Raw genomic sequence first — 17,841 nt, 5'->3', positions numbered from 1 at the left:
AAAGAAAGATGCCAGGTTATCATAAACTAGGGTCAGAGTTAAGAACCCCAGAGCGTTAGAGACCGTCTGGTCTGATGCCTTTGTTGTACTGCAAGGAAAACCAACAACCAGAAAGATGAGGTGACTTCCTCCAGTCACACAGGGGCAGGGCTGAGAGTCAGTCCTCAGCCTCCAGGCTGCCAGTTCAGGGACTTCTCCACTGTTTACAGTAGGGGTCCGCAAACTGCAGTCCCCGGGCCAAATCTAGCCCACCGTGAATTTCTATAAATAAAGTGTAATTGGAAGACAGTCACACCCATTCATTTATGTACTGACTGTGGTCACTTTCATGCTATTGTGGTAGAACTGAGTGGTTCCAGTGGAGATCGCACGGCCTGCAAAGCCTGAAATATTTACCTTCTGAATCTTTACAGACAAAGTTTGCCAACTCCTGGTTTACAGTATAAGCCTTGAATAATGAAAAGACTCCACCTTTGGAATGAAAGAAAATAGAATGGGAGGCCAAAGAGTCTTAAGCAGATAGTTTTACAATTATCCCAGCTGGGTACAACTTAATAAAAACCCATAAATACAGTTAATAATAAGGAAAACAAGCACTAGCTCACCCTACCTATTTAATAATTATCATTAACCACAGCAAGTAAAACTCATCACTGAAAATTTTTTTCTAGCCTCCCTTGAAAGCCCTTTTGCACTTAGGAAATACTCTCGGCCAATGGGCAAAATGATACTTCATACAATTGCACAGACCTCATTTCCTCCTGATGAGTTAAAGACTGTTGCTGAGATAGTGGGGGGATTGAGAGCAGTGCCCCTTCCTGGGGTGCCCTCTGTCAAAGAGGAGGTGTTAAAACCCACTTGTCCCCCTTACTCTGAATAAAACCGTCAGGAACAACCAGGCACAGCAGAGACTCTCATTTATGCTTCCTCTGCCCCTGGTGCTTCCCTGCCTCTCTCATCCATCTCTCTCTTCCCCAGAAAGTGATCAGAATCAGCATAAGGCTGAGAGAAGCATCCCAGCCCTTGGCTGTTTTGATGAGGATGGTCCAGTCCATGGAACAGAGGGATGGTGCTTGGCCCCTGCTGGGCTGAGGTGGGAATCGAGGCTGGACCTCTGTTCTAGGTCAGAGTTGGAACTTAATCACTGGGGGTAGGCAAGTCTCTCAGCCTCTCTGGGCCCTGGGCTCCCACCTCTCAAATGGAGAGAATCATCCTCACATATTCCAAATGATGGAATATGGACAGAGCCCAATTAAGGGACAAGGCAGGTCAGCCAGGCAGCACCCTGGGTCCAATCTCTAAGTCATAGTAAAACCCCACCAGGAATGTGGAAAGTTGCAGAGGCTTATATTTACCAGCACTATCTCAGGCAGAGAACTTCAAGAAGTAGGACCCGGTCTTTGTGGAACAGTCTCGGTTCACATCGAGGTCCTGGCATAACTGCTAATAACTCCTGCTTTCCCTCTCAGAAGTGCCTCTGCTTGGCTGATAAATGATCAGGTCACCCTACTGATAAGCTGTTTAGAGTCAGAGAACAGTGAGATTCCCCCCACCCAGAACATGGTCAGTGATGGCAGTAAATGGGCTTCTAAGGAAGACATGTCCAGTTCGGTCAAGAATTGGGGTGCAGGTCACGGGCCAGAACTGAATTGTTTGGGACGAGAAAGGAGAGGTTGCCTCCAGTGACCCGGCTTCTCTGGTGGCCCCTCAGCCAGCCCTTTGCCTCTTCTTATATTTGTTAAATAAATATTTAGAGAATATCAGCCCTGGAGAGAAGAGGGGGCTTCAGAAAGTACTGTAAGAGCAGCGATGTACCAACAGGTACTTACCACCTGCCTGCACTGCTAAGTACCTGATCTACAATCCCCAGGACCAGGTCCAGTCCAGGCCCTTCACTGAGCCCAACTCTGACTCGTTCTGGGGACCTGGACCCAAGTGAAGCTCAGAGCCTCCTTTTCTTCTTAGAAACTCCTTCCCACGGGGGCTGCACCTCATCTACCAATTCTGCTCAACCACAGGGCCGTGGTTGTGTTGTGGGAACTCCGTCATTAAGCGAGCTGAGAGGCAAGCGAAAAGAAAGAAAGGAACAGAAGAGCCAACTTGAGCCAGAGGCTGACGTCTGTGGGGGAAGAGGGACGGGCAGGGCAGCTGATTAGAGAAAAGGTAACAGAGGAGGAAGAGGAAGGGGAGGAGGAGGCCGGGGACAGGAGTCAATATAGCAGAGAGGGAGCAGCCTGGAGCACCTGCCTGCCCCACAGTCATCAAAGCTCTTCTGAGGACAGGTTATCTGGGGAATTTATGCTCTCTAATAATTACCTTGCAGAGGGTTACACTTATCTTACCAGAAGAATCTGCCAGTTGCCAGACAACACAGTGTTCTGGTTAATTCCACCCACCCTGCCCTCCACCTCTACCCAGCCCTCCCAGCTCCCCAGCTCCAGTCCTCTGACCTCTAACCTTTCCTCGCCTCTCTGGCCTGAGGGAAGTTGAGGGTAGAAGAGTCTCAATAACTTCCAGCAGATTTAAAGGCTCACTGGAGCTGACCGAGGAGGTTGGGGGGCTGTCCCGTGTTGATAGACATGAGAGATAAGTTGAGGCCGGGCAAGGGGTTGCAGCAAAAGGCTACACAGGCAAAGCAGAAGCAATGTTTTGGGGCAGACTGATCTAACTATTTTTGTCTTCAGCTGACTGATGCCAGAAGATCTGGTTAGCGTTAATTTTTTTTGTCTTCACATCCCTCCTCAAAGCCTTCTGTCCCCACCCGCAGCGCTCCAATGATGGCTCCCTCCAGTAATGGTCTGGCCATTTATGCAGTAACCACCATATGCTGCCTTGGGGGGCCGGGGTCTCTATAAACACATGTCCCAGCCCCAACTGGGAGGTCCTGAGAGCAGGCCTTGGTTCAAGTCCCCTTGTGCCAGCATCTGCTCCTGAGTCTCAGCAGTACCACGGACCGGGCCAGGCACTCTTCTAAGCGCTTTAGAAATAGCGATACGGACTTCCCTGGTGACGCAGTGGTTAAAAATCCACCCAAGGCAGGGGACACAGGTTCGAGCCCTGGTCCGGGAAGATCCCACATGCCGCGGAGCAACTAAGCCCGTGCGCCACAACTCCTGAAGCCCGCGCACCTAGAGCCCATGGTCTGCAACAAGAGAAGCCACGGCAATGAGAAGCCCGCGCACCGCAAAGAAGAGTAGCCCCCGCTCGCCGCAACTAGAGAAAGCCTGCGCGCAGCAACAAAGACCCAACGCAGCCAAAAATTAAAATTAAGTAATTAATTAATTTTAAAATAATAATAAGTGAAAAACACAAATGAAATCAAATTTAATAAAAAATATTAAAAAAAAAAAAAGAGGGCTTCCCTTGTGGCGCAGTGGTTGAGAGTCCGCCTGCCGATGCAGGGGACACGGGTTCGTGCCCCGGTCCGGGAGGATCCCACATGCCGTGGAGCGGCTGCGCCTGTGAGCCATGGCCGCTGAGCCTGCACGTCCGGAGCCTGTGCTCCGCAACGGGAGAGGCCACAGCAGTGAGAGGCCCGCATACCACAAAAAAAAGAAAAAAGAAAGAAATAGAGATGCATTTCATCTGCACAATGGCCCCGTGAGAGAGATGCTCCTCCTATCCCCCATCACAGGTGAGGACACTGGGGCTCAGACAGCTTAAGTCATGAGCCCAAGATAACCTAGGGAGTGGCCGAGTCAGGATGTGAGCAGGCCATCTGTCTCAGAATCTCCACTCTTCAGCATTCCACTCACGCTGCCTTGACAGTAAAAGTTTGCTGATCCATCGGAACATTTTATATTGTACCTACCCACTTATTTACAGTACTCTTTTCTAAAATAATAATTTTTATTAAAGTGATAATAAGAACAGCCATCAGCTAACAGTCATTGCGTGTGTGTAGTTGCACATGTGTAGGTGCCAGTCCTCCCGTCCACCCTGCAGGGAGACGCCATTATTGGCCCCATGCTCGGCTCCAGCCTCCTGTCTGCCCCAGAGACACCAACTTCCTCCTGGCTCAGGGCCTTTGCACCTGCAGCTCCCTCTACAGGCGCCCTCTCTTCATCGTCACAGGGCAGGCTGTTTCTGCTGCTTCCGCTCCGCTCAGCCCGCCCCCTCAGAAAGGCCCTCCCCGAATTCCTGACCTACAGCGCCCATTCTTAACCCATCTCTCTGGTTTAGGGCCTTTTCAGCACCTTGCCAACTATCAAAACTTATTTTACTTATATTTACTTACTACCTGTCTTCCCCCCACTAGATACGTCAGCTCCCTGGGAGAAAGACTGGTCTGGTTTGCTCACCCCAGCATTCCCAGTGCCTAAGACTGGGTACCTGGCATAGAGGAGGCACTCAATAAATATCCCGTAGGCACTGTATAAATGATATACCGCTGGGCCTTATGGAACACATGGCGGCTGCTCAGTTGGACACTTTCACGTAAACCCTCTGATCTGTTCAGTTTTCATTTATTGAGCCTTTACAGCGTACCAGGAATCTTGCTGAGTACTTAGTATTTCATTGTACCCCACTATGAGAGAGAGAATGTCTTTACCATCCCATCTTACAGATGAGGAAACTGAGGCTTAGCAAGGTCACACATTCACCCAAGACCACACAGAAGCAGGGTGAGTTCAGTCCCCATTCTGTCTGCCTCCTGAGTGTCTTGCACTGGCCCTTCTAGGTTCTCTCTGCCATACTTCTTCGGGCTGAGTGCCCCCAGGAGTCCTGTATGATCAGCCACTTGCTCCCTCCCCTCTGCTTCTGGTGGCCTGGGCCAGCGGCAGATCAGAGAGAAGAAAAAGAGTGAGATGGGGTACTTAATTCCCCCAGTCGCCTCCTCACTGGGTCACTGTGGGGTGGCTGCAACATCTACTGAAGGTCCCAGCTCCTGTCGGGCAGCCCTCTCCACACAGCTACCCCTTGCCATCCCAGTGACCTTCCCCTCTCCCCTTGACCTCGTCCTGGGGTGCTGCCATCCCCTTGTATGTTTCCCTGTCCGCCTTTTCATAAATAGCCATCTTATTAAACACTCCTCGTTTCCTCCGCGGCTTTCTGCTGGAACCCTGAAACACAGAAACGCCTCCTCCTCCAGTCCCCCCACCATGGTCACTGCCCCCTCTACTGCCCCTGCTCACTGCGGCTGCCTCCGCCAGGCCTTTCCTCATGGCCTGGGGGCTGTCTCCCTCCAAGACCTATAAATAAACGTTGACTTGCTGGCTGGAAGGTTTTCCTGTCAGCCTCTGCTCTTTGCCAACCACTGAGGCAATACTGGGGGGAAAGGGGTGCTCCAGGGCAGCCCTGCAAGGGCCACAACAAGCTGTTGCCTGGGACAAGAACGAAAGCAGAGGTTATCGGGTCCAGGGTAGGGGTCTCCTTTGCTGGGCTCAGGCTTCTCCTGGGCAGGCTGCTGGGGATCCTGCAGATAGGCACCAGTGACTCAAACAAAGCCAACCTCCCAACTTCAGTGATCACAGTACCACTTGTCGGGCCACCACAGTGCGGCAGGTACAGAACTCAATTGCCATGTGCAGACGTTCGCCCTAAAATCAACAGATGAGGAAACTGCAGCTCAAAGAGGACAGAGCATTTAACCAAAGCTACTAAGTGGTAGAGCTGGGATTAGAATACAGGCCAGTCCAAGGCCACAGGCTTTAACTTCCCACCAGTCCACGCGTTCTCACAGCCCAGCACTTCACTCTGCAGGAGCGCCACAGATGCGAACCCAGTCCAGGCAGGCAGCTCAGAGTCACTGGCCGCCCATGGCCAGACGGGAGTCGGGTGGAGTGGGGTATGGGCTAGGGAAGGGTGTGGAGGGCCCCGTGCTGCCTGGAATCACTTTGTCCAAGGGGCACAGCATCGCTTGGCCACAGCGAGCACTGACCAGCCGGGGGTCGGGAACCTGCAGAGCCAGCAGGAAGCTGTGTGCTCGTCCTGGGGCACACACCAGCATTTCAACAAAACCCGCCGCAGGCTCGGGCCTTCCACACCCCTGCCCTGGACAGTCATGAGGCAACTGTGAAGGGGAAGGTGGAGGGACCAGGTGGAAACAAAAAGGGAGGAAGTCTCCCTGCTGTGGGACCTAATATTCTCCATTCCCCCAATTCAGGGACTAAAGACCTTGTTTCTTTTTTGGAAGGCAATGGCAAAAAAACACATTTTTGGTCTTGGGAGTGATTTTTTGGAGGACACGCACTCATGAGGATGCACACACACACACACACACACACACACACACCAGCTCTGTCACCACACAGCCCAAAATAGTCCACGCTTTGGTCCTGGCTCCTGGGCTCCTGGAGAACCCCGCTCGGCACAGCCTCCTGACCTCGGTCCACATGACTACTGGCCTGCTCGTTCCCCAGAGTAACAAAGCACTCCCAGGGCCCGGCAGCAGTGACACCTGCTCCTGCAGACCATTCCACCCCCACAAGCTCGGGTGTCGCCATGGCCCTGTCTGATGTGTCCTGACAGGACAAGGTCCAATTAGCAGAAGCCATTTCCAGCGACCCAGCGTGAGATGGGGCGCAAACCTCCAGAGCCGTCCTGAATCTCGTCTCCCCCCGTCCCTCCAAATCTGAAACCACTGACGTGACATCTCTAGGTGAATAGCTCCCATCTCCTCTCCCCCAGTCCCTCCAAATCTGAAATCACTGACGTGACATCTCTAGGTGAATGGCTCCCACAGCATTTTATAGAATGTTTGGAAAACAGCCAGACAGAAAATGTCCTTTAAAAATATATATATGTATTGAAACACACAAAACTCGTTCTAAATCTGTGTACTACTGTAATTTGAATACTCTCACTCTAATCAGAAACACTCCTTGCCCTTCCCTTTAAACACCAACAATTTAATCTCCCCTAAAGATAGGAGAATGGCAAACATGATTAGACCCAATTAATATACAGAGAAACTGAGAACAAAAGAAGGAAAATCAATAGAATTGCCTTGCTCTGACCAGTGCTGCAAATGAAGTCATAAGTTGAGGGAGATTTGGAGAGGAAGGAAACCAAAACTGTCAGACAGCAGTCATGAGGCAATTTAATGAAGGAGCATCGTCCCATATGAACTGGCTGGGCAAAGAAGACCACTATGGCTGACAAGGCATTCCTGGGGATGGTAGGAGGGGCAGAGGCAGCTGGGGTCACTTGCCTTCTATTCATTATCTGCCATGAGGTTCATCAGTGGTAAACTCTCTCTCACAAAAGCAAGACATAAAAGAAAGCAAAAGGGAGGACGTATCCACACAAGCTGGCAATCTATTAGGGACGTGGTAATTTCTAAGCAGGCAAAGGCCATGTGGGCTCCCCTGACAGCTTCACACTAAGTTTAAATCCATCAACGCTCTCCTCCCTTCTCTCTTCCATATTCCGGGAGGAAGAAAGGAAATTAATAAGCCCACACCCAACTCCCACCCTAGTTGGGCCCTTTGGAGCATCCAAAGATGGGGTGAGAGAAGCCCCAGGAAAAGGGAAACCTTGAGAGATCACCATCCCCACCTCCTGCTTGGTGCCTGGAGCTCTGTTGGAGAGAAGACACCAGCAAACTCAACAAGAATTTAGTTGGGCCCGCCCACAAGTCCAGGCACAAGATGCTAAGTGAGATAGCCAGCTCCATGTTATTTTTGCACCAGCAGGAGTAAATTCCTCTCTGTCCAGCTGGGTTTCCTAGCAGCCCCTCAGTCTACCCTGCCACGCCTGGATGGGGGTTCACAAAGCTGCTCCTGGCCTATCTGAGTGACAGCCATTCATTCATCGAGCCAGTAAGAGTGTCAGGAGTGCCGACTCCATGCATGCCACACCACTGAGAGGCAGCAAAGCATTTCAGTGAAGGGCTGGGCGCTGGCCTTAGGAGGCCAGGTTTGATTCCTGGTTCCTCATGTATCCGTTGTTTGACTTGTTGACCTGAGCTTCACTTTCGTCATCTGTAAAATGGGGATAATAGGACCGTCTTCGTAGATCACTGAGAACAGATGACATAACCTCACTGCGAGCAATGAGTAAATATTAGCTGTTGTTACTATGAGTTGGGGTCTCACCTCCACTCGCTGCTACCACCAGTGGCAGAAAAGACAGCTGGCGTCACTCTCAGGCAGGACTGTCTGTTCCACTAGGCTCTCTGTCCACCAGGATGAAGAGCAGCAGAACGTATTAAAAACTAAAACAGCTCAATGCCACTGGCTCAGATAGCACCTCCACCACCAGTCAGCTGTCTAGCCAATAGGATCAGTGCTCAGAAGCTCAACCGTGAGTGTGTGGTTGATTCAGTACAAACCATCCGCACCAGCAGGAACCTAACTCATAGCACAGATCTTGCCAGTGGTGGGTCAAGGGCTTCTATCCCCTTTGCTTAAAGGGCACTTGGTCACAAAAGAGGAAAAGGCCTTCGCAGGTTGGAACTTTGGAATATTCAACAGGACATGTGAAAAGGTGGTACAGTGGTTTCCTATTGCTGCTGGATGTAACAAATGATGACAACTTAGTGCCATAAGAAAACAGAAATTTATATCTGACAGTTCTGGAGGTCAGAAGTCTGAAATAAGTCCTAGAGGGTTAAAATCGAGGTGTCGTCAGGGCTGTGCTCCCTCTGGAGGCTCTGGGGGAGAATCTGTTTCCTTGCCCTTTGCCCCTTCTAGAGGCCGCCCGCATTCCTTGGTCTGCGGCCCCTCCCTCCACTGCACCACTTCGATTTCTGCTTCCCCTGTCACATCACCATCTCTGACTCTGATCCTCCTGCTTCCCTCTACAAGGACCCCTGTGACTGCGTCGGGGCCACCCACATAATCCAGGATAACCTCCCCATCTCGAAGTCCTTAATTTAATCACATCCACAAAGTCCCTTTCCCCATATTCACAGGTCCCAGGGGTTAGGGTGTGAACATCTTTGAGGGGCCCCTAGTCTGTCTGCCAAAGGTGGGTTCTGCTGCAATGGGCACTGGAGAACTGTTACAGCAACAGTGAGACTGTGACGAGTAAGGTTCCTCCCTAAACTCAAGAATACTGAAGGTGTACACCTGAAGCTTATACACTATTGTACATCAACTATAGTTTAATTTTTAAATAAATTAATAAATAATAAAAATTAAAAGAATATTGAAGATGTCCTACTTTGAGGAAAACATCTAATTAAAGTGGAAGGCACATGGTGCCTAAGGGCACAGGCTTTGGACACCCAGCCCTGGCTCCATTACTTAGTGTCTGTGTCAGCTTCTATTTCTCCAACTAGAAGTATGTACTAACTTACCACTTATATCATAAGGAATAAAGAATGAAACACACCCTTCTCTCTATGCTGGGTTCACAATAAATGTTTAGTGAATGGCAATCAATGAGCTACCCACTGGTCCCATTGGTCAGTTACTCTGCTCTTATCAGCCCAGTCACTAAATAAACCAGTTTGACATGAACTACTTGACTGTCAGCAAATACCAGCAGGCCCTGTCAGGCCCTAGGAAGCAGAAGGGCCACTCAGCCCAATGCAGACTGACCCTATGAGGCCAGAGGGGCCTCAGCAGAGACACCCAAAGACCTAAATTCATGCTCAGAATTTCCTAGTCGGGACATAGTCCAGAAACAGGGATCTCAGTTTACTTTCTGCAGAAAGAAGATGAGTGTGAGGCCCAAGTACTCTTCTCTTCCACAAACTCATACTCCATTCCCCTATGTGTCTTTTTCTCTTAAAGATAATGGCGTATTATTTTAGTTTGTATTGTGATCAATATGGGCTGCAGGTTACAGTCAACAGTTCCCATTATGAATCTTTCTACCTTCCCATTTTGTAGATGGGCAAACTGAGGCCGGGACCCAAAGAAAAAGGACTTTATCTTACAACATCACCGTGAGTCACTTGATTCCTTCACTGAAGTATCTCAAGTGAGGTTAAAAAGAGTTTTAGAATTTGAATCTCAGCTCTCCTGCTAAATTAGCTGTGTGACTTCAGGAAAACTGTATAACTTATCTGAGCATCCCTTTCTTCATCTGTAAAGGAGATAGGAAAATTTGCCTTTTACATGGTTGAATGGTTAAATATCACATAAAACCCTCAGCATGTCGGATCTATGGAGCCCTTACCATGTTTTAGACACCTTGAGAGGCATTGTGCATATTAATTCATTTAACCCTTACAACAACTCTATGAGGTAGGTTTTGCTTATTATTATTATTATTTCTGTTTTCCTAGAAAGTAGACCTCTTTGGGGCAAGGATATTCTTTACATCTTCAGCCCCTAATTCAAATACGCTGTGAGTGCTAAATGTAATCTATAAATACTGTTGCTGATAAAAAAGAACTGAGAGGTCAGTTGAGTCTAGAATCATCCCCAGAAGGTTTTGTGAAGGTAGAATCTGAAAGGTAGGTAGAATTAGAGAAAAGCAAAAAGGAGAGAGGGTAGGTCTTCCCAACAGGGTAAGGTGAGAAGCAAGGCATGTAGGGGATAAGACTAAGCACTGCACCTGGATCGGACACTAAGTAAAACTGCCTTCCTGCAGCTGCAGCGTCTGCTAGGATACACTCATTGACTTGCCTTGGCCAGTAGAATACAATGGAAGCTAGGCTGTGCCAGTTCCAAGCCCAGGCCTCAGGAGGCCTTGCGAGCTTCCACCCTGCTCTCCTGGAAGCCTGCCTAGTTGCTTGGCATGTGAGGAAGAGTGGGCTAGCCTGCGGGAGGGTGAATATAGATGTGGAGCAGAGAGAAGCCATCCCGGCTGAGGCTCTTCTAGTCCAGCCAGCCCATAACCTACTCAGCAGCTGACCAGAAACACACACATAAGTGAGCCCAGCCAAGATCAGAAGAACCACCCAGCTGAGCCCAGATCAAGCTGTTGACCCACAGAACAGTAAGCAAAATAAATGGTTGCTCTTCGAAGACACTAAGCCTTGGGGCGTTTTGGTAAGAAGCAAAACTAATAGGAACCAGTGTCTCTTTCATCTTTATGTCCTCAATAGCCAATACAAGGCCTGGCATATAACAGTTACACAGTAACTGCTTCATGAATAAAGTACTGAATCAATAAAACTGTGAACTAATGAATGACATGCTGGAAAGTTGAAACTATGTCAGATCGCATAATTCTATTGAGATACCTTGGTTTAAGGAATATTCTCAAATTGGGTTATGAGATACCTAATAAGAAGACCCACTTCCTTTCTTCTTCTCAGTCAACATTCTTTTTCACCAAGTTTAGTCAAGTGAAAAAGAAAGTTTCACCTGAAGTTATAATGTAGGGTACGGTGATTAAAAAACCAGACTAGTTGTTTAGAGATTTGAGTTCTAGACTCAACTTTTCCAATAACTGCAAGACTTTACTAATTCTCTTAATTACCATTTCTACCTCTGTAAAATAGATATTAAAAGGAAAATGACCCTCCCCTGTCATCCCCTCACTGAGTTGTTGTAGCAAATGAGATGGAGTGTGAAGGCTCTTGGGTGCTTTTCGCCATCAATAATTCTACTTCTTACTAAGCAGAGTTTTACTTATTGACAGTTTCAAGTGCTTTTATAAATATATCCTTCTATAAGCTCCATTTACCCTTTCTCTATCTTTCTTCCCACATTTTGCTCTCTGGTAGCCATCTTTTCAACAACAACAAAAACAAGGTAGGAAACAGTTAAAATTATCCTTGATGGTGAGGGGAAAACTGTTGCTCAATCCGAGAGGTGGTATTTCTGGCACTGAGGATTCCATGTGACTAAGGTCAAACCTGACACCTGCCTGATTTACTCTCCGGGACCAAAGTCCCAATAGAGAACTCTGGGTCCCCACTAGGCCACACCAGGGGCTGCCAGCTGCTGAGGATACAGCCTGGTCCCACTCCTCTTCCAGCAGCTTCTGCCCAGGGTGGAAAGTCAAAGTCTCCAAATTCCAAGTAGGGCTCTTCCAACAGCCTCAGTTTCTGCCTTGGGCCCAGTCATGGGATCAGTGTAGCTGAGTTCCAAGCCCAAGTCAGGCACTGTTGAAACGAGTCTTGGCGACTCCTCCTACAATGGCAGGACCAGGTTGGAAGTTCACAGAGTTCTCTGAGCACTTTGTGACCCTCTTGGTTTACTGCCCTCTCCCAAACTGCAAAACCTTTGAAAGTCATAGTTCTGGGGTGAGCATCAGGTTTCCTTAGACCCAAGCATCTCGGAGCATAGAGGACAGATAGTCTGTGCCCACTAAGCCCTGTGCTACACTCATCCTGTGCCTGATGAGGGCTGGACAGAGGTCAGGAGTGGTCGCTACTCAAACCAGGCAGGTAGGGCTGAAAGAGTAGGCAGCTCTGGTCCTGGTCAGTGTCCTGGGTCCCACTCACAGAGACCGTGCATCAACCCATCCCCCCTGTGCTGGGCATGGGTCATCTGTCTGCCAAGCTGCCATTCCACCTCCTTCCAGTAACAACACTTCCGATTTCCTCTAGGGAACCAGCTTTCCCCACCATCAGCTGAGTAAAATCAACCCCACTTCATCCCTCAACTTTAGAGAGAGGCTTGTGACCCAGCCCTGGCCAGTGAGAAAACCACCTCCCCAGGCCTTAGTGATTGCTTCAAAGATGAATGAACACGTGGTCCAGGGCAGGCAAATTTGGGCCAGACTTGGATTCGCTGTGAGAAAGAGGCAGTTACTTTCTCTCGGTATGGAAAAGCTAACACACTGTATATCCGAAGCTGCTGGGAGAGCCCCATGAAGCAGACCTCTCTGCAGAGGAGATGTAGAGAAAAGAAGAACCGAGAGGGGAGGTGGAGGGAATCCAGGTGACCTAGGTGAGCCCCTAGATCCAGGCCCAAATGAAGCAGATGTGCTACCGAACTTTTAGTTTCATGAGCCCCTACATTTCTCTTCGTGCTTAAGCAGTTCGAGTTGAGTTTCTTGCCATTTGCAACCTTTAAAAGCCGTGACAGATGCACATTCCAGAGTCTGGTTTTACTAAGACACTCTAGACAAGGCTGAAGAAGAGGCCAGGGGCCCCATCCAAACAGCTCTAGGCCACTCCAACCCAAATGCTTTTGAGATAACGATGGTTCACTATGGCCATCAGGTGCCACACATCAAACCTGAGGGGTCAGAGCCAGAGGATGTTATATACGGCAGCTCAGCAAACTGCACTCTCCAGCTCACCACAGTCCCCACCACTCCCTATTGTATTTAACAAGCCCATTTTCCTCATTTACTTTACCTGCCTTGTCTCCTTAAATGGATGGATGGATGGATGGATGAATGTATAGATCAGTTAATCAACCAATGGATGAATTGATGGATGGATGGCAGATGGGCAGACAAGCAAGTGGTTATGTATTTGCAAACTGAGCCTACCTACAAATAGGCATGAGACAAAGAATAATAACTTCAGGCCACTGCATTCAGGGATCACTTGATAGTACGGGACAGGAAATAACTACATGCTTAATTCCACGTGGCTTTCATCTTTGGAACACTAGGGGACAAGATTCTCTGGGTAGCGTTCACCCCGTAGTTATTCTCCTCCCTCCCAAGCCAGGGTGGTTAACATAATCCCACCAATACTGTGGCACAAGAAGGAACCATTCCTGGCATTCACAGGCAGCTACATCACATGAAAAACTGGCCCAAGGCAGTGGCCTCTCGTCAATCCTCAGCATCTACTCAGATATGGGCAGCAGCCGCACAAACAGAAAGAATTACTAAGGATGCGGGCCCTGTGCTTTGGTGTCTGGACTTGGAGTCATTGCAGGCAGATGTCCACAAATGTATCTGTGAGGCTTGGGCCTTGAAGCAAAGATATGAGGAGTCCAGGGTGGCTATGGAGGGACACTAAGTGGCTCAAAGAACTGAGAAAAAAAAAAAAAAAAAACAGAGAGATAGCAGCTAGAGAGATAAGGCTCAGAGCAAGGACAAGGCCTGTTCCTCTGCCCCCTGGCTGAAGGCATCACCATGACCTCAGGGAGGTAACTGGTGATTCACACAGAACCACACTGTGAACCATTCATTGTGGTTGTGTATGCTCACAGGCAATCACTTAGGAAACCATATACCATTCACTCCACTATGAACCACAGTCCCCCTTCCATTGTCTTTGTGAAGTCATCACAAAGTTCTGAGCAAAAGAATCTTTCCAGGGATCACTGCGGGCTGATCCCATAACCAGGTAGGTTCAGCTGCTTCGGATATGGACAGACCAGGAAGCAGCACCCATACTCAACGCACCTGGACAAGGCACAGTCGTGCTGGGTAAGCCACGACAAAGGTGAGACACAAACACAAAGTGTGAGGCTCTGCATTTCATCTCTCCTTACAGCCAGGAAATGACTGCTTACAAGAGTGGGAGAAAATAGAGCTACACACATAACTAGTCCAAGGACATAAAAGAAGGGTAGCTGCTGGGGGGTAAGAAGTACTAGTTTCCTTGGGAATAACCCTCGATGGTGTATACCATCCCTGCCAGGCATCCACCTTCAGGATGACTCAGTCCCAGAGCCCAGGAATCACAAGCATCGAATGAGCCATGTAAAATAAATTGCCACAGAGGAGCAAAGGGAATGGCACCAACAAATGGCAGCATGTGGGTACCAGTCAGCAACTGTGCCATTGCCTGTGGCTAACAGGAACAGCTGGTGTGCAGGACTGTCATTGGCCCCCTGGGACACTATGAAACAGACGAGGCCCACGGTCTCTGCCCTCAATATGCTTGTATTTGAGAGAGGCTACAAGACCAGTGAGTATACAGTCACAGTAAAACACATACAACCTGGGAGTCAGGAGACCTGGATCTCACCCCGCTCTGTTGCTTTGGGTGTTTGAAGTTCGTCACTAAGTTTTCTGGGCTTCAGTTTCCTCATCTGTAAAGCGAGACCCCTCACAGCTGGTCAGTTCTGAGTGTTTCTGGTTCTCAGATTGGCTGATCTCCAAGGACTTGCCCAGTGTTCATACATTATGCTTTTGAGAGTCATGTAGAAATCAAAGTTCAGAGTTAACTTCCGGGATTGGGCGCAAAGGTGCTGAGCCCCCAACCCCTCGCATCAGCACACACCTCAAGGCACAGGCCCCCAAGCAGCCCCAGGCCTGAGACACACTTTTGATTGTCCCTGAGCACATGGACTTTCAGCCCTGGGTGTTTGTTTTAATTCATCAGGAGGAAAGAATTTGGATTCTTTTTAAAATATACACAAAGGGAATACATTTGTTTATTTTATGGAATGTATTTTCAGATACAACCGGGTGAGAAGCAAGGCTAAAGACCACTCTTTTCTCTTGGCTCATGAGAGTACAATTCCTCCATGGCGATTTCTCCAAATGGCAGAGATTTTCAGTCTCCTGTCTTCTGATCTGTCTCGTTCGCTACCCTGCTCATGGGGAACTGTCACATCATCCTTCGGGACCTCGGCACTCCAATAACTACATCCTGCCACCATCAGCCTTGTGGGGATGCAGGGTACCTGGTCACTGCCCACCTTTCTACTTTCCCTGCCCTGTAAGGCCACCAGATAAAATAAGGATTCCCAGTTAAATTTGAGTGTTAGATAAAGAACATAAATTTTTAGTATAACATTTGCCTTTCCAGGTGGCAAGACTGAGGCAGGTTCCTTCCGAGGATAGAAAAGATCTTCTCTCCTTCTAAGCGTGTTTACAGAATCTCAGCCCAGTGGCCCTCACGTCGCCTGGCTTCAGTGAAGCCTGCCTTTGCTTCTTTAAGGGTGAACTGTGAAGGCCATGGCCTCTGAGGTTCACGGTAACATAGGTAGTCATCCCATTCAGATGCCAGTGGTGGTTGGTCAAAAAAAAAAAACTGCTTATGGCTAGAATCCAAAACATTTCTACACATAACTACCAGCCTCAATGCAGAAGAGTCTGGTGAGAGGGGGAGGTGGGAGAGAAGGAGAAATGTGAGACAGGTATTACCCTAAAAATCTCCAAGGGAGATCTCAGTCTAAGAGATCTCACTACCCTTAATAAAAAAAAAAGGAAAGAAAGGTGTTGCCTGGCAATAGCTGACACATGGGCCATGAAGATCTGGTCCTAATTTCTAGCTTCAAGAGACAAGGCCAGCATGTCCCCCAACCCTGGATTCCATAAGGGTTGAGTGGGCCTAACAACACCTGCAAATCTTTCAGCTGCCTACATGAGCACCTGGAGTGGAAGCTCCATGAGGGCAGGATTGGTGCCCTTTTCTTCTCATCACTATATACCCACCGTCTAGTCCAGGACCTAGCCACATGGCAAACACTCGGTAAGCTTATGTTGAATGAGTGGATGAATGCCCAGTTATCCAATATGTCCCAGAAAGTAACATGAGCTTTGTAGCGCAAGGGCTCTGAACAACTCAGATGTCCAGTGAAAGGGGTTGGCCTGGATGATGTCTGAGGTCATCTGCAATACCACGAGCCCTTGAGCCATCAGACTCAGGCAAATAACTTCACTGAAACAATTTTTTTTTATTTTAAAAATCATTTTATTACTTTTCTTAAAAATTAAATATGTAAGAGGAAGGTAAAATAACCATTTCACCCTAACTAAAATATGATTAATTACAAATATTTTAAGTAAAAGCAATGTGATTAAACATGATGTTTTTTTCCTTGAAACAATTCAAAGATCAGTTCTAAATTCAGTTTATTTCAATACTTGATTCTAAGGGTGCTATGAGCTGAATTAGGTCCAAATTCATATGCTGACGTCCTAACCCCTAGTGCCTCAGAATACAACTGTATTTGGAGATGGCACTGAAACAATTTTAAACACTTCCTTCAACACCCCAGCTCAGCGTCTCTAGCTGAAGTCCTCAAACTAGGCCCAGTGATAACCCCAGGAGGGAAGAGTATAAAGAAGCCAAAAATGGGAACTTGGTGAAGAAAATAAGGGATGAACAACTGGGGGAATAGGGCACAGGTGGCTAGGGATCCAAAGGATGGCATAAGAAAAATAATTCAAGATGCAGCATGGCTGTCCAGGACATACACACTCACACAAGCACAAAGATCCTCCTTCTAGATCCACACTGCATGCCCCCCCAGCCCCATCCTATCACTCTATGACAGTGCTTCTTTGTGAAACAGAACAATAGCTACATTATGCCAACCTATAATTATCCTAGGAGAAGCGATAGTAAAGTCAAGACATTGCGTGAACACTGGGATACTGGAGACCATCCCACAAGAACAACAACAAAACAACAACAATCCACAAAATCCCTAATTTAAATAAAGACTGAAAACTGCCCACGCCGGTACCCTTTCACATTTATCTGAGGGCAGGATTTTTTTTTCCACGTAATTATCTAAGTACAAGGACTTCTTTCATTGGAATTGATAGAGTATTGGGGGAAGGAGTGGGGAGGTTGGTTTTTTTTTTTTTTTTTTTCCAATAAGGAGGCAGAATGTAGAGGAAGCAGTCAGGGGGTGGGGCATGAGAAAACACCAAGGATAGGGGATGACACACAGGAATGTGGGACAGGGGATGACACAAAGGTAGTTGAACCTGCCTCTACTCAGTGAACCCATTCCACTTTAATAAAGAGATGCCATTTCACTACTCCAATGAAACTAGTTTCCAGGGAGTTTGGTATAAAATACACAGAACCCTGGATGGTGTCATGGAAAAGACAGCGACCAAAACAAAATCAGAATACTGAATTCTCACCTCTCTGCAATAACTAGTTCTTTCCTTGGTTTATTCAAGAAACAGGTGTTCCATTTCTGCCCCATGCAAGGCATCGAGCTAGCAACTGAGGGAAACAACAAAGAAGTAATCACTCTCCTCTCTTGAGCCTTAGTTTCCTACTATTGCCAAATGAGAGTCCCTACCAGCCCTGGCCACACACACACACACATGCATGCTTTTAAGTTCCTGGTGCAGCCCCAGCCCCGCATGGGACCGGCCTCCATAGGCCGT

General features: G+C 48.2%; 1 protein-coding gene and 1 long non-coding RNA gene across 4 annotated transcripts in view; one reads left to right on the top strand and one right to left on the bottom strand.

Moving 5' to 3' along the window:
- Window positions 1-17,841, bottom strand: part of DPF3 (double PHD fingers 3) — a 253,145-nt gene that overhangs the window by 118,598 nt on the left and 116,706 nt on the right. The window lies entirely within an intron of this gene.
- LOC141277944 (uncharacterized) lies at window positions 14,135-17,104 on the top strand. Of its 2 annotated transcripts, none has more exons than XR_012329910.1 (4): window positions 14,135-14,200; window positions 15,162-15,424; window positions 16,065-16,180; window positions 17,045-17,104. It is a non-coding gene; the product is annotated as an uncharacterized lncRNA (long non-coding RNA). The 2 variants fall into 2 exon arrangements; XR_012329911.1 differs by lacking the exon at window positions 14,135-14,200 and adding an exon at window positions 14,531-14,668.

This window comes from Tursiops truncatus, chromosome 2 (genome assembly GCF_011762595.2).
Source record: "Tursiops truncatus isolate mTurTru1 chromosome 2, mTurTru1.mat.Y, whole genome shotgun sequence".
Lineage (NCBI taxonomy): Eukaryota > Metazoa > Chordata > Mammalia > Artiodactyla > Delphinidae > Tursiops > Tursiops truncatus.
This window is presented reverse-complemented; position numbering and strand designations above follow the sequence as displayed.